Raw genomic sequence first — 14,177 nt, forward strand, 5'->3', positions numbered from 1 at the left:
GACAGTGAAGGAACAGTGACATAATTCCAAGTCAGGATGGTGAGGAACTTGGAGAGGAACTTGCAGGTGGTGGTTTCCCATGCATCTGCTGCCCTTGTCCTTCTAGGTGATAGGGATCGCAGGTTTCAAAGGTGCTGTCGAAGGAGCCTTGGTTACTTCCTGCAGTGCATCTTGTAGATGGTACACACTGCTGCTGCTGTGGCAGGGAGTGAATTTTTAAGGTGGTGGATGGGGTGCCATTCGAGTGGGTGGGTGCGGGGCAGAGTGGGAGTGGGTGGGGGAGAGAGGGGGTGGGTGGGTGGGGGAGAGAGGGGGTGGGTGGGTGGGGGGAGAGAGGGGGTGGGTGGGGGAGAGAGGGGGTGGGTGGGCGGGTGGGGGAGAGAGGGGGTGGGTGGGTGGGGGAGAGAGGGGATGGGTGGGTGGGGGAGAGAAGGAGTGGGTGGGGGACAGAGGGAGCAGGTGGGTGGGGAAGAAGGAGGGGGAGGGAGAGTGGGTGGGGGGAGAGGGAGTGGGCGGGTGGTGGGGGAGGGGGGAGACAGGGCAGGTGGGGGGGGAGAGGGAGTGGGCGGGTGGGTGGGGGGGAGAGGGTGTGGACGGGCGGTGGGGGAGAGTGGAGGAGCATGGGGGGAGTGTGAGGGAGCGGGCGTGAGAGGGTGGGGAGGGAGAAGGGGTGGGGTGGGGGGAGAGGGAGCGGGGGAGGGAGAAGGGGTGGGGCGGGGGGGAGAGGGAGCGGGCGAGGGAGAAGGGGAGGGAAAGGGGGCGGTCGGGGTGGGAAAGGGGGCGGGTGGGGAGGGAAAGGGGATGGGCGGGGGGGGGGTGGAGGGGGCGGGGGGGAAGAGGGAACAGGCGGTGGGGAGAGGGACCAGGTGGGTGGAGAGGGAGCGGGCTGGCGGGGGGGAGAGGGAGAGGGAGCGGGTGGGAGAGGGGGCAGGTGGGCGAGGGGAGAGTGAGCGAGTGGGTGGGCGGGTTGGGGGGCGAGGGACCCACAAGCTGAGTGGCCCTGGCAGAATCCAAATTAAGCGTCAATGAGCAAGTTATGCTGAGTAAGTGCTGTTTGATAGCACTGTCAATGACATCTTCCATCGCTTTGCTGATGATCAACAATTTGCTAATGGGATTGTAATTGACTGATTGGATTTGTCCTGCTTTTTGTGGACAGAACAAACCTGGGCAATTTTCCACGTTGCTGGGTAGATGTCAGTGTTGGAGCTGTGCTGGAACAGCTTCGCTAGGGGTGCTGCTAGTTCTGGAGTAAAAGTCTTCAGTATTATTGTCAAAATGTTGTCAGGGCCCTTAGCCTTTACAGTATCCAGTACCTTCAGCTGTTTCTTGATATTTATTACATGGAGTGAATCAAATTGGCTGAAACTAGCACCTGTGATGCTGAGGACCTCAGGAGGAGGCCAAGATGGATCATTTAGCTGGCATTTCTGGCTGAAGATGTTTCAACATGCTTCATCCTTTGCACTGAGGGTGTGGATATTTGGGGAGCCTCCTACTCCTGTTAGTTGTTTAATTGTTCACTGCCATTCACGACTGTATATGGTAGGACTGCAGAGCTTAGATCAACCATTGGTTGTGTGATCACTTAGCTCTGTCTATTGCATGCTGCTTCCACTGTTTGGCACCCTACACAACACGATGGAGGGTATCGTCAATGTGAAGGCAGCACTTCATCTCCACAAGGACTGTGCGGAGTTCACTCCTACCAATACTGTCATGGACAGATGCATCTGTGACTGTTAGATTGGTGAGGATGAGGTTAGGTAGGTTTTTCCCTCTTGTTGGTTCCCTCACCACCTGCCGCAGACCCTTTCTAGCAACAATGCCCATTTCGACTCAGCCAACCCGGTCAGTAGTGGCACTAACAAGCTACTCTTGGTGATGGACATTGAAGTACCCCGCCCAGAATTGTCACGACTCACTGGGGATAGTGTTCTGTAATATCAAGCTCCACTGTTCCCCGAGCCGCGAGAAATGTAAAAAAGTTTGATCAACCTACCAGATTGCCCCAATTCTACCTAACTATTTAATTTAGGTTAACAATACGAGCATCAGGTTTGTAAACGTAATAAGTAAATAACTGTTTGTTGAACAAACTGTTGTTAACCAGTGGCAAAAGAAAGAAATATGAACTGCTAATTTCTAACACTATAACTTAAACTCTACCCCCTTAAATTCCTGCAGGACACACAGAAACATGGATTTTAAGGATGAGATAAAAACAGTTCAATTCTGTACTCCAATTCTGGAGTACAGGATTCGATGAGTTGATTTTGATCGATGTCTTCCAAATTCTTTTCAGTTCTTGTTGATAACACGAGGTGGTCTTCCAGCACTTTCAGTATTTAGTTCACTGGTTGAACACTTGTCTTTTGATGTCTCTAACAGTGATTTCCCCCTTTTGCCTCTTGACAGGGGCCTTCAGAGAGAGAGCAGGTTATAGAGATATGAGAAGAAAAAGCCAGCTAGCTATTTTTGTATGATTACTGGAATCTTACACACACAGGAGAGAGAGGTTTTAGATCTTTTTCCTTTCAGGCTAGGAGCTATTCAGCTGCACTGTTCTTTACACAAACCCTGGTCACCTGGTCAGGAGCCAATTAAAATGCTGTTGTCAGGCAGCTTTCATGGTCCTGGACTCCTTTCTGGCACTATCCTGTCTTTCATGGCAGACTCTGTACCAGGGCTGCAACATTGTATATATATCTCATCCTGTTCCAGTGGATCTGTCTTTCGACCTGCAGCCATTGTAATTTTAAAATCCACATTCTAACCGAAAATAAAAAGATATGTTCTTTACAGAGTGCATTCTGTGCCCTTTTCACTCTCAGTGCTTCTTTCAACTGGCGTTCAACATGGAGGAGTACTGATTCATCAGCTGAGGGAGGGCGGGGAGTGGTGCAGTAGGTGGTAATCAGCAGGAGATTTTCTTGCACGTGTTTGACCTGATGCCATGAGAATTCATGGGGTCCGAAGTCAATTTTGAGGACCCCCAGGGCAACACCTTCCTGACTGTGTACCACTGTGCTGCCATCTCTGTTGGGTCTTTCCTGCCAATGGGACAGCACATACCCAGGGATGGTGATGGTGGTGTTTGGGACATTGTAAGGTATAACTATGTCAGGCTGTTGCTTGACTAATCTGTGGGACAGCTCTCCCAATTTTTGGCACAAGCCTCCAGATATTAGTAAGGAGAACTTTGCAGGGTCGACAGGGCTGGGTTTGTTATTCTTGTTTCTAGTGCCTAAGTCAATGCCCAATTTCATTCATTTTCAACATCGCTGTGGTTTGATACAAAGGCTTGCTATGCCTTTCAGAGGGCATTTAAGAGTAAACCACATTGCTGTGCGTGTGAAGTCACGTGTAGGCCAGACCAGGTGAGGACTATATGTGACTCCAGACCCAGAGCAGTGTACATGCTTCTAATGTCCTAAATGACATTAGAAAGTGCATTCAAGATATTATCATAATTCATGGTGGAGAAATGAATAAAAGAACATAACATAAGAAATAGGAACAGGGTAGACCATTTGGCCCCTCGAGCCTGCTGACCTTCTTGTGTTTCGATTTCCACATTGCCATCTAACCCTAATAACCTTTTGATTCCCTTGCCTAACAAGAATCTATTTACCCCTGCTTAAAGATATTCAGTGACCCCGCTTCCACCACCTTCTGAGGCAAAGTCACATAACCCTCTGAGAGAAAAAATTTCTCCTCATCTCTGTCTTAAAAGGGTGACCCTAATTTTAAAACAGTACCCCCTAGTTCTGGACTCCCCACAAGAGGAAAGATCCTTTCGACAACCACCTTGTCAAGGCCGTTCGGTATCTTGTATACTTCAATCAAATCACCCCTCAATCTTCTAAACTCCAGTGGAAACAAGCCCAATCTGTTCAACCTTTCCTCATAAGACAACCCATTCATTGCAGGTATCAATCTTGTGAACCTCCTTTGAACCGCCTCCAATGTAGTTATATCCTTCTTTCAATAAGGAGACCAAAACTGCACACAATATTCGAGGTGTGGTCTCACCAATGCTCTGTGTAACTGAAGCATAACATGCTTACCTTTATGTTCAATCCCTCTTGTAATAAAGGATAGCATTCCGTTAGCCTTCTTAATTACTTGCTGTACCTGCATACTAATTTTTTGTGACTCATGTACTAGAACACCTAGATCCCTCTGCACCTCAGAATTATGCAGCCGTTCTCCATTTAAGTAATACTCTGGTTTTTTGTTCTTCCTGCCAAAGTGAATAACTTCACATTTTCCCACATTAAACTCCATTTACCAGATCTTTGCCCTCTCACTCAACCTATCTATATCCATCTGCAACCTCCTCATGTCCTCTTCACAACATACTTTCCTACCTACCTTTGTGTCATCTGCAAATTTAGCTACCATGTCGTCACTCGCCTCATCTAAGTCATTGATGTAAATCATAAAAAGTTGAGGCCCCAGCACAAACCCCCGTGGGACTCCACTCGTCACATCCTGCCAATCTGAAAAAGACCCATTTATGCATATTTTCTGCTTTCTGCCGGCCACCCAATTTTCTATCCATGCTAATATGTTACCCCCTACACCATGCACTTTTATTTTCTGTAATAACCTTTGATATGGCACCTTATCTGATATAGCGCCTTCTGGAAATCCCCTTTACCCACTGCGCATGTTACTCCTTCAAAACACTCCAATAAATTGGTTAAACATGATTTTCTTTTCATAAAACCACACTGACTCTTTCCAATTGCCTTGAGCGCTTCTAAGTGCCCAACTATAACCACCTTAATGATCAATTCTAACAACTTACCCACAACAGACGTCTAGCTAACTGGCCTATAGTTTCCTGTTTTCTGCCTCTGCAGAAAGGATATGCTTAGATGAAATAAGCTGGGCTGAGGCTTATGTGGAGCATAAATGGTGGCATGGACCAATTGGATCCAGTAGTCTGTTTCTGTGCTGTAAACTCAATATAACTTGATATACTTCACTTCCATCTATCTTGAAGATCTAATGAGACTTGAGCACTTCATCCTGGCGCATGCTTGCACATCAGTGTGGAAAATATCCCCTAGAATTTCCTGCTGAAGGGCAGCAATTTTCTACCCTACCGCTCCTCCCTGGAGCAATTTTCTACCACTCCACACCCCGCCCCAGCTTTCTTCCCCCTTCCTTCCCAATCTCCCCCCTCCCTCTTTCCCATCTCCTCCCCCATCTTCCCCGTCTCCTCCCCCATCTTCCCCATCCCCTCCCCCTCTTTCCCATCCCCTCCCCCTCTTCTGCACTGGAGTGCTGCTTTGGACTGCAGTAGAGTGCTTAAGTTGGAGTTTGGTGACTCAGGGAACTTGAGGGTTAATCTCTATCTAAAGTCTAGTCTTTCTTTAATTTAGTAATTAAATAAAAGTTGCTATTTGGGTTGGAAGAAGGTGAGTTTTAGGCCAGCTTTAAAACAGGGTTTATACAGGCTCTGCTTGCAGCTACATCTAGTTAATTAGATAAGCCAGTTTTCAGAGGCTAGATTCAGAGAGTATAAAAACAGGCCATCTTACAGTGCTGACTTTGTCTGCACTGGGTTGCTGCTTTGGGCTGCAGTTGAGTGCTTAAGTTGGGGTTTGGTGACTGAGGGAGTTTGGTGAGGAGGGAATGAGGTGATCCTTTGAGTATGATAAGTACGTCCAGGTAAGTATTTACTACTTTTATCGCTCATAGTTTTTAAGATCTTATCTTGTTTGTAAGGGCTATATTCTGTAACAGCGAGGAGCAGGGAAGAAGGTCCCTAGAATAATTGATATTATTTGATATTAAGTATCTTCCAAAAGGTTTAATTTAATTTAAAGGGGTAAGTCATAGCAGGAGAGCTCAAAGCTGTGGTGTGCTCCTCCTGCTCTGTGTAGGAAGCCGGGAACGTTTCCAGTGCCCGGGGCCAGCATGTGTGCGGGAAGTGTCTCCAGCTGCAGCTCCTGGAAGCCCGGGTTTTGGAGCTGGAGTGGCTGCTGGGGACACTGTGGAGCATCTGCAAGGTGGAGAGTATTGTGGATAGCACATATAGAGAGGTGGTCACACCACAGGCTAAGAGTCCACAGGCAGGAAAGGAATGGGTGACCACCAGGCAGAGCAAGAGGACTAGGCAGGCAGTGCAGGAATCTCCTGTGGCTATTCCCCTGCAAAACAGATATACTGCTTTGGATACTGTTGAGGGGAATGGCCTCTCAGGGGAAAGCAGCAACAGCCAAATTGGTTGCACCATGGTTGGCTCTGCTGCACGGGGGAGGAGTAAAAAATGTGGAATGCAATAATTATAAGGGATTCAATTGTAAGGGGAATAGATAGACATTTCTATGGCCACAAATGAGACTCCAGGATGGTATGTTGCCTCCCTGGTGCTAAGGTCAAGGATGTCTCAGAGCGGCTCTGAGGACATTCTGAAGGGGGAGGGTGAACAGCCAGTGGTCGTGGTACTCATTGGTACAAATAACATAGGTAAAAAAAGGGATGAGGTCCTAAAAGCAGAATATAGGGAGTTAGGAAGTAAGTTGAAAAGTAGGACCTCAAAGGTAGTGATCTCAGGATTACTACCAGTGCCACGTGCTAGTCAGAGTAGAAATAGCAGGATATATCGAATGTATGTGGCTGAAGAGATGGTGTGAGGGGGAGGGTTTCAGACTCCTGGGACAATGGGACAGGTTCTGGGGGAGGTGGGACCAGTACAAACTGGACGGATTACACCTGGGCAGGACCGGGACTGATGTGCTAGGGGGAATATTTGCGAGAGTGGTTTAAGAGGGTTTAAACTAAAATGGCAGGGGGATGGGAACCTATGCAAGGAATCAGAGGACGGGGAATCAAGGACAAGAACAAAAGACAGAAAGGAGAATAAGAAAAGTGATAGGCAGAGAAATCAAGGGCAAGAATCAAGCAGGGCCTCAGTGAAAAATAGTGGGAACGAGACAAGTAATGTGAAAAAGACAAGCCTTAAGGCTTTCTGCCTTAATGCGAGGAGCATTAAAGTGGATGAATTAACCGCGCAAATAGATGTAAAAAAGTATGATATAGTCGGGATTAGGGAGAATTGGCTGCAGGGTGAGCAGGGATGGGAACTGAACATCCAGGGTATTCAGTATTTCAGAAGGACAGACAAAAAGGAAAAGGCGGTGGAGTTGCATTGCTGGTTAAAGAGGAAATTAACGCAATAGTGAGGAAAGATATTAGCTCCGACGATGTAGAATGTGTATGGGTAGAGCTGAGAAACACTAAGGGGCAAAAAACGTTAGTGGGGGTTGTATATAGTCCCCCAAACTGCAGTGGTGATGTTGGGAATGGTATTAAACAGGAAATTAGAGACGCATGCAATAAAGGAACATCTGTAATTATGAGTGACTTTAATCTGCATATAGATTGGGCAAATCAAGTTAGTAATGATACCGTAGAGGAAGAATTCCTGGATTGTATACGGGGTGGTTTTCTGGACCAATACGTTGAGGAACCAACTGGAGAACAGGCCATCCTAGACTGGATATCGTAACGAGAAAGGAATAATTGGCAATCTGGTTGTGTGAGGCCCCTTGGAGACGAGCGACCATAACATGATAGAATTCTTCATCCAGATGGAGAGTGACATAGTTGAATCTGAGACCAGGGTCCTGAATCTTAATAAAGGAAACTACGACGGTATGAGGCGCGAGTTGGCTATGATGGATTGGGAAACATTACTTAAATGGATGACGGTGGATAGGCAATGGCAAACATTCAAAGAACACATGGGTGACTTGCAACAATTGTTTATTCCTGTGTGGCGCAAAAGTAAAACAGGAAAGTTGGCCAAACCATGGCTTACCAGGGAAATTAGAGATAGTATTATACCCAAGGAAGAGGCATACAAATTGGACAGACAAGACAACAGACCTGAGGATTGGGAGCAGTTTAGAATTCAGCAAAGAAGGACCAAGGGATTGATTAAGAAGGGGAAAATAGAGCACGAGAGTAAACTTGTGGGGAAAATAACAACTGACTGTAAAAGTTTCTATAGGTATGTGAAGAGAAAAAGATTGGTGAAAACAAATGTTGAACCTTTACAGTCAGAAACAGGGGAATTTATAATGGGGAACAAAGAAATGGCTGACCAACTAAATACATACTTTGGTTCTGTCTTCACAAAGGAGGACACAAATAACATACCAGAAATGTTGGGGAACACAGGGTTTAGTGAGAGGGAGGCACTGAAAGAAATCAGTATCAGTAGGGAAATGGTGTTGGAGAAATTGATGGATAGAAAGCCGATAAATCCCCACGTCCTGATAATCTACATCCCAGAGTACTTAAGGAAGTGGCCCTAGAAATAGTGGATGCATTGATGGTCATCTTCCGAGAGTCTATAGACTCTGGAACAGTTCCTACAGATTGGAGGGTAGCTAATGTAACCCCACTATTTAAAAAGGGAGATAGAGTGAAAACAGGGAATTATATACCAGTCAGCCTGACGTCAGTAGTGGGGGAAATTCTAGAGTCCATTATAAAAGATTTAATAGCTGGACACGTGGAAAACAGTGGCAGAATCAGACAGAGTCAGCATGGATTTACAAAAGGGAAATCATGCTTGACAAACCTACTGGAATTATTCGAGGATGTAACTAGTAGAGTTGATGAGGGGGAGCCAGTGGATATGGTTTATTTGGATTTTCAGAAGGCTTTCGACAAAGTCTCACATAAGGGATTAGCATGCAAAAGTAAAGCGCATGGGATTGGGGGTAGTGTATTGAGATTGATAGAAAACTGGTTGGCAGGCAGTAAACAAAGAGTAGGAATAAACAGGTCTTTTTCCAGATGGCAGGCAGTGACTAGTGGGGTAGCACAGGGATTGGTGCTGGGACCCCAGCTATTCACAATATATATTAATGATTTAGACAAGGGAAGTAAATGTAATATCTTCAAATTTGAAGATGATACAAAGCTGGGTGGGAGGGTGAGCTGTGAGGAGGATGCAGAGATGCTTCTGTGTGATTTGGACAAGCTGAGTGAGTGGGCAAATGCATGGCAGATGCAGGATAATGTGGATAAATGTGAAGTTATCCACTTTAGTAGCAAAAACAGGAAGGCAGATTATTACCTGAATGGCTATAAATTGAGAGAGGGGGATGTGCAACGAGACCTGGGTGTCCTTGTACACCAGTCGCTGAAGGTAAGCATGCAAGTGCAGCAGGTGGCAAAGAAGACATGTTATGTTGGCCTTCATAGCGAGAGGATTCGAGTACAGGAGCAGCGATGTCTTGCTGCAATTATACAGGGCCTTGGTGAGACCACACCTGGAATACTGTGTGCAGTTTTGGTCTCCTTATCTGAGGAAGGATGTTCTTGCTATAGAAGGAGTGCAGCGAATGTTTACCAGACTGATTCCTGGGATGGCGGGACTGACATATGAGGCGAGATTGAGTCGGTTAGGATTATATTCACTGGAGTTCAGCAGAATGAGGGGGGGATCTCATAGAAACCTATAAAATTCCAACACAACTAGACAGGGTAGATGCAGAAAAGATGTTCCCGATGATGGGCGAATCCAAAACCAAGGGTCACAGTCTGAGGGTATGGGGTAGACCATTTAGGACTGAGATGAGGAGAAATTTCTTCACCCAGAGAGTGGTGAGCCTGTGGAATTCGCTACCTCAAAAAGTAGTTGAGGCCAAAACATTGTATGTTTTCAAGAAGGAGTTAGATCTAGCTCTTGGGGCAAAAGGAATCAAAGGATATGGGGAGAAAGCGGGAGCAGGGTATTGAGTTGGATGATCAGCCATGATCGTAATGGATGGCGGAGCAGGCTCGAAGGGCCGAATGGCCTACTCCTGCTCCTATTATTTTCTATGTTTCCTCCCCTCCCCTCTCCCTCTTCTCCCTCCTCCCCATTTCTTCACCCTCTCTCTTCATCCTTTCCCCCCCCCTCTCTCCTTCCCCCTTTCCCCCCTCCATTTTTCCATCTCTCTCCTCCCCCTGTCCTCTCCTTCTCTCCCCTCACCCCATCTCCTCCCCTCTTCCCCCAATCTTTCTCCTCTGACCCCTCCTCTCCCCCTTCCCCATCTCTCCCTCTCCTCCCCATCTCTCCCTCTCCTCCTTCTCTGCATCTCCTCCCCCTCCTCCCCTTCTCCCTCGGTTCCCCCTTCCCCTCCTTTCCTCTTCTGCCCCCTCTCCCTCCTGTACCCCACCCCCCTCCACACTGTACCCCCATCCCCTCTGTCCCTAAATTTAAAAAACATAATAATTTCAGATATTATTGAAGTAGTAATTCCCTTGTATTTTTCAGTGCAAGTTGTTGCACATTTGATGCCTTTGAGCACATTTGATGCCTTCCAGCTCCATTGATGCCTTCCAGCTCACGATGCCTTCCAGCTTACTTGATGCCTTCCAGCTTACTTGATGCCTTCCAGCTTACTTGATGCCTTCCAGCTCACTTGATGCCTTGAAGTGCACTTCATGTCTTTGAGCAAAATTAATGCCTTTGGGCGCTTAATTTTGATGCCTCTATGCACCTTTTGTCTTTGAGCACCTTTGATGCCTTTGATCGCATTTGATGTCAAAGATGGTACAGTGCTGCTGACTACATGAAAGACTCATTCCAAATTATAACATTTGATCATTTTTGAGCACGTTTGAATGCAAAAGTAATGCCAAAATGTTCAGGTAGGGAAGTGTGCATTAAAGATTACTTGTTAGATTACTACAGTTTTGATTTGCATTTTGGTCTTTCAAGTATATACAGTTATAATTTCAAAACCAACTTATTTTTCACTTGGGTTTTAATACTCTTTGTGAGAAGTCAAATCAACTCTTCTATAGTTTTTTTTCCCCCAATTTTCTCATTCCTTCACTGAAGGTGCTGATTCTTCTTAAGTCTGGTGCCATGGGTACTGGCAGTTCAGGATTTGCGCCTGGGTTTTTCAGGTGTATATTGGCATAATAATACACTGAAGAGTGCCTTTACCAACTAGAATGATTATAGGTATATAATCTATTTTTAAAATCTTGCCCTTGTGTGTGTATCTGTCAAGTTTTTATATTACAATTTCCTATTTATTTGTTCTCTTCTCAAAGGCAGGTCCTTAGTTGCTGTTCCATCCTGAGCCATTTCCATTTGGCAGTTTTTGTTTTCAGAAGTGGTTTGTCATTGTCTTCTACTCCCAGGGGCAGGGTGAGGAGATAGGTCCTAAATCTATCTGGAATAGGAATTGAACCTATGTTGTTGGCACTTCCTGAGCCACATTTCTAGCCAAATGAGCTAATCATGCCCACATAATTTCCTGTAGCTACACTTATAATGATATGAGGCTTGTAAAACTTTAGTTAAGTGAGGAGTTGAGAAAATCTAGGGTTGTTCATCTTAGAGCAGAGAAAGGTAAGGGTAGATTTAATGGAGGTGTTCAAAATCATTAAGGGTATTTATTATGTAAACAAGGAGGAACTGTTTCTGGTGGGAGAAGGATCGTTAACCAGAAGACAGAGATTTAAAGTAATTGGGAAAAGAACCAGAAGGTAGCAAATTTGTACACCCAGCAAAAACTTGATCTGTAATTCTGTTAGTGGACAGGAAATATCCAAGTATAACAGTAAGTCCCAAGATATGGATATCTGAAGGTCTCCACAAGCAATCTCGGTTTAACATTTTGAGATGGGCATCTCAGTGATTAGTTCTTTATGCACTTATGAAAATTAGAGTTGAAAAAACACCTCTGTTTCTTCCAGAGGTGAAACTAAACTTTAGATTTTTAGAAGAAGGATAATGAATGTAATAAAAAGTGAAGACTATGTGGTTGCAGGTTAGGGTTTTGTGTTTTAAAAAAATTGGAAATTAGGAACATGTTTCCTAACAGCTGTGGAGCAGATTACAGATGCACTTTTGAAATGTGCCATGAGGTTATTAAGTGCCAGCACTAGGAATGAGAGGTGAAGAGAGGTTACAGATCTCTGTGCTCCCCACAAGATGTGGTGTCTGTCTCTGAGATGCCTTTTGGTCTTTCCACAGTTTTTTTTCTTTTTACTGTTTTTCTCTCGGTGGTTCTTGCAATGCTGTATTGTAGATCAGCCTTTATATTGGCAAGACAAAAGTAAAATATTGATAATCTGAAATAAAAACAGAAAACTCTGGAAGTATTCTGCAGGTCAGGTAACATCTGTGGAGAGAGAAAAAGAGTGACACTGGACTTTGATGCCATTGTAAAGAAGAGTGAACAACTGCATTATTCACATTAAGCCGAGAGGGCGTGAAAAAGAGGGTACGTTTAATTGGTTTTGTTATTTTATTTAGTGCATCATTGTGATGGTTTAATGATCATAAAAATAAAGATTTTATGTTTAATTGTACCAAAATTTATCTTTGGTATAATTATTTGTTTCTTGAGAGTTTGTGGTTGGACCCCATACAACTTCTATACGCAGATGTGGCTCTTGGATCAAAATGTTTAACACCCCTGTCATGGCTGATCTCTGCCTCAACTCCATTTGCCCACTTTGAAGCGCTTACCTAGGAAAAAGCCCTCGTCCCAGATGCCTAGGTCCAGACCTTAGTATGGGAATTCCTATTTGACCTTGTAAGGGGTGAAATTTCAGTGTTCCTATTTATCATGGCACTTACGTTGGAGGAGCATTGTGGTGGGGGCCTTCCCTCTGCAATTATCCAATTCACCAGTTCATAACAAACCCATTGGAGGCTGGTAGACTGAGTGCGATGAGGCACATTGACTCCTTACCAAGAGACCAAAAGGCATAGAGTCTCAGAGGTGGTCGAGGGGTCCTCCACTTTGATGGAGATCAGATGCCAGAGTTTGTAGTATGGTGAGAGGGGCAAGATGTGCCCATGGTAACACCGGCACTTAGTCAGCACCTTGCACATGATGTCCCACACCAATAGTCCTGCAAACTCCACAGAGTCATTTGGAGTTGGAGGGCACCTGTGAATGTGATCACAGCATTACCTGAGCTTTCTCTTAAAGTATAAAACTATGGATATCACAGTCAACCAAAACAAATATAAAAATCAGCAAAGGAATACCTAGTTAGGAGCTCTAAAATAGAAAATAAATTTAGGATAGCAAGGAACAATCCCAAAACTCACCCTAATCCAAATCCTAACTTTAATCCTAATGTGAACACAGACCATAACCCAAAACCCTAATTCTCAAATACCCAAAATCAAACATCGGGATGATCCTGGACACCACAGGCCTGTAAGTTTGCTGTGAGTAAATTATTGAAATGAGTCCTGAAAAAAGGGACCATGAAGTAACTAGATTGATAAGGTATGATATAAAAGAGTCAGCTTTGGTCTATACTGGCATTTTTCCTGACACAATTACTGGAGTTCTCTGAAGAAAATTTCACAGATGTGAAATACTTCATTTTTAATAATGTCACGTAGACAATTAAAACACAAGGTAGGAGGGCAGGAAATAGGAGTCAGACTTCGGAGGTGGATTGAAAATCTGCTAAACTAGCCAAATGTGGTTGTGAGTATAAGTGTGTTGACGTGGTAAGGACATCTCTAGTAGAGAAATGATTTGAAAGTTGAAACAGAAATAAATCTGTGTGTAAAGGGATAAGAAATATAATCAGGAGTAGACAATCCAACCACAAATAGTGTGGAAAAAATCTAAGGGAGATTTAGATAGAAATTTGAGTGAGTAGACGATTGAGGGGTATTAGGTTTTGTGACAAGCAAGATTGATAGCTGATTCTTGCCTCATTCTATTCTTTCTTCTATTCCTATTTTGGAAGAAAGTGGCGAAAAATAATAAAAACAACTGTCCCTAAAAATTCTCCAGCTCTTAATGAAGTCTCAGCACTGACTCCCTACTTAATGCAATCCAGTGCTACCCAGATTTTGCCTCAGATATCTCTGCAGTGCAGATTCCAATCAAAGCCTAATCCATTCTGTCATACTTGACACCATTTTTACTGCCGATTGGATCATGACTGCTTTCCACAGTGTTAACTCGTAAGTGAATTCTACCTAAAGAAGAAACCTCTTGGTAAAATAAGCAAAAGCAACATGAGGAAAGACTTTTTCATGCAGCGGGTGGTTAAGGACTGGAATGCACTGCCTGAGTGTGTGGTGGAGGCAGATTCAATTGAAGCATTAAAAGGTAATTAGACTGATACCTGAAAAGGAAGAATGTGCAGGGATACAAGTAGAA

The sequence above is a fragment of the Cetorhinus maximus genome, chromosome 4 (assembly GCF_964194155.1).
Source record: "Cetorhinus maximus chromosome 4, sCetMax3.hap1.1, whole genome shotgun sequence".
Classification (NCBI taxonomy): Eukaryota; Metazoa; Chordata; class Chondrichthyes; order Lamniformes; family Cetorhinidae; genus Cetorhinus; species Cetorhinus maximus.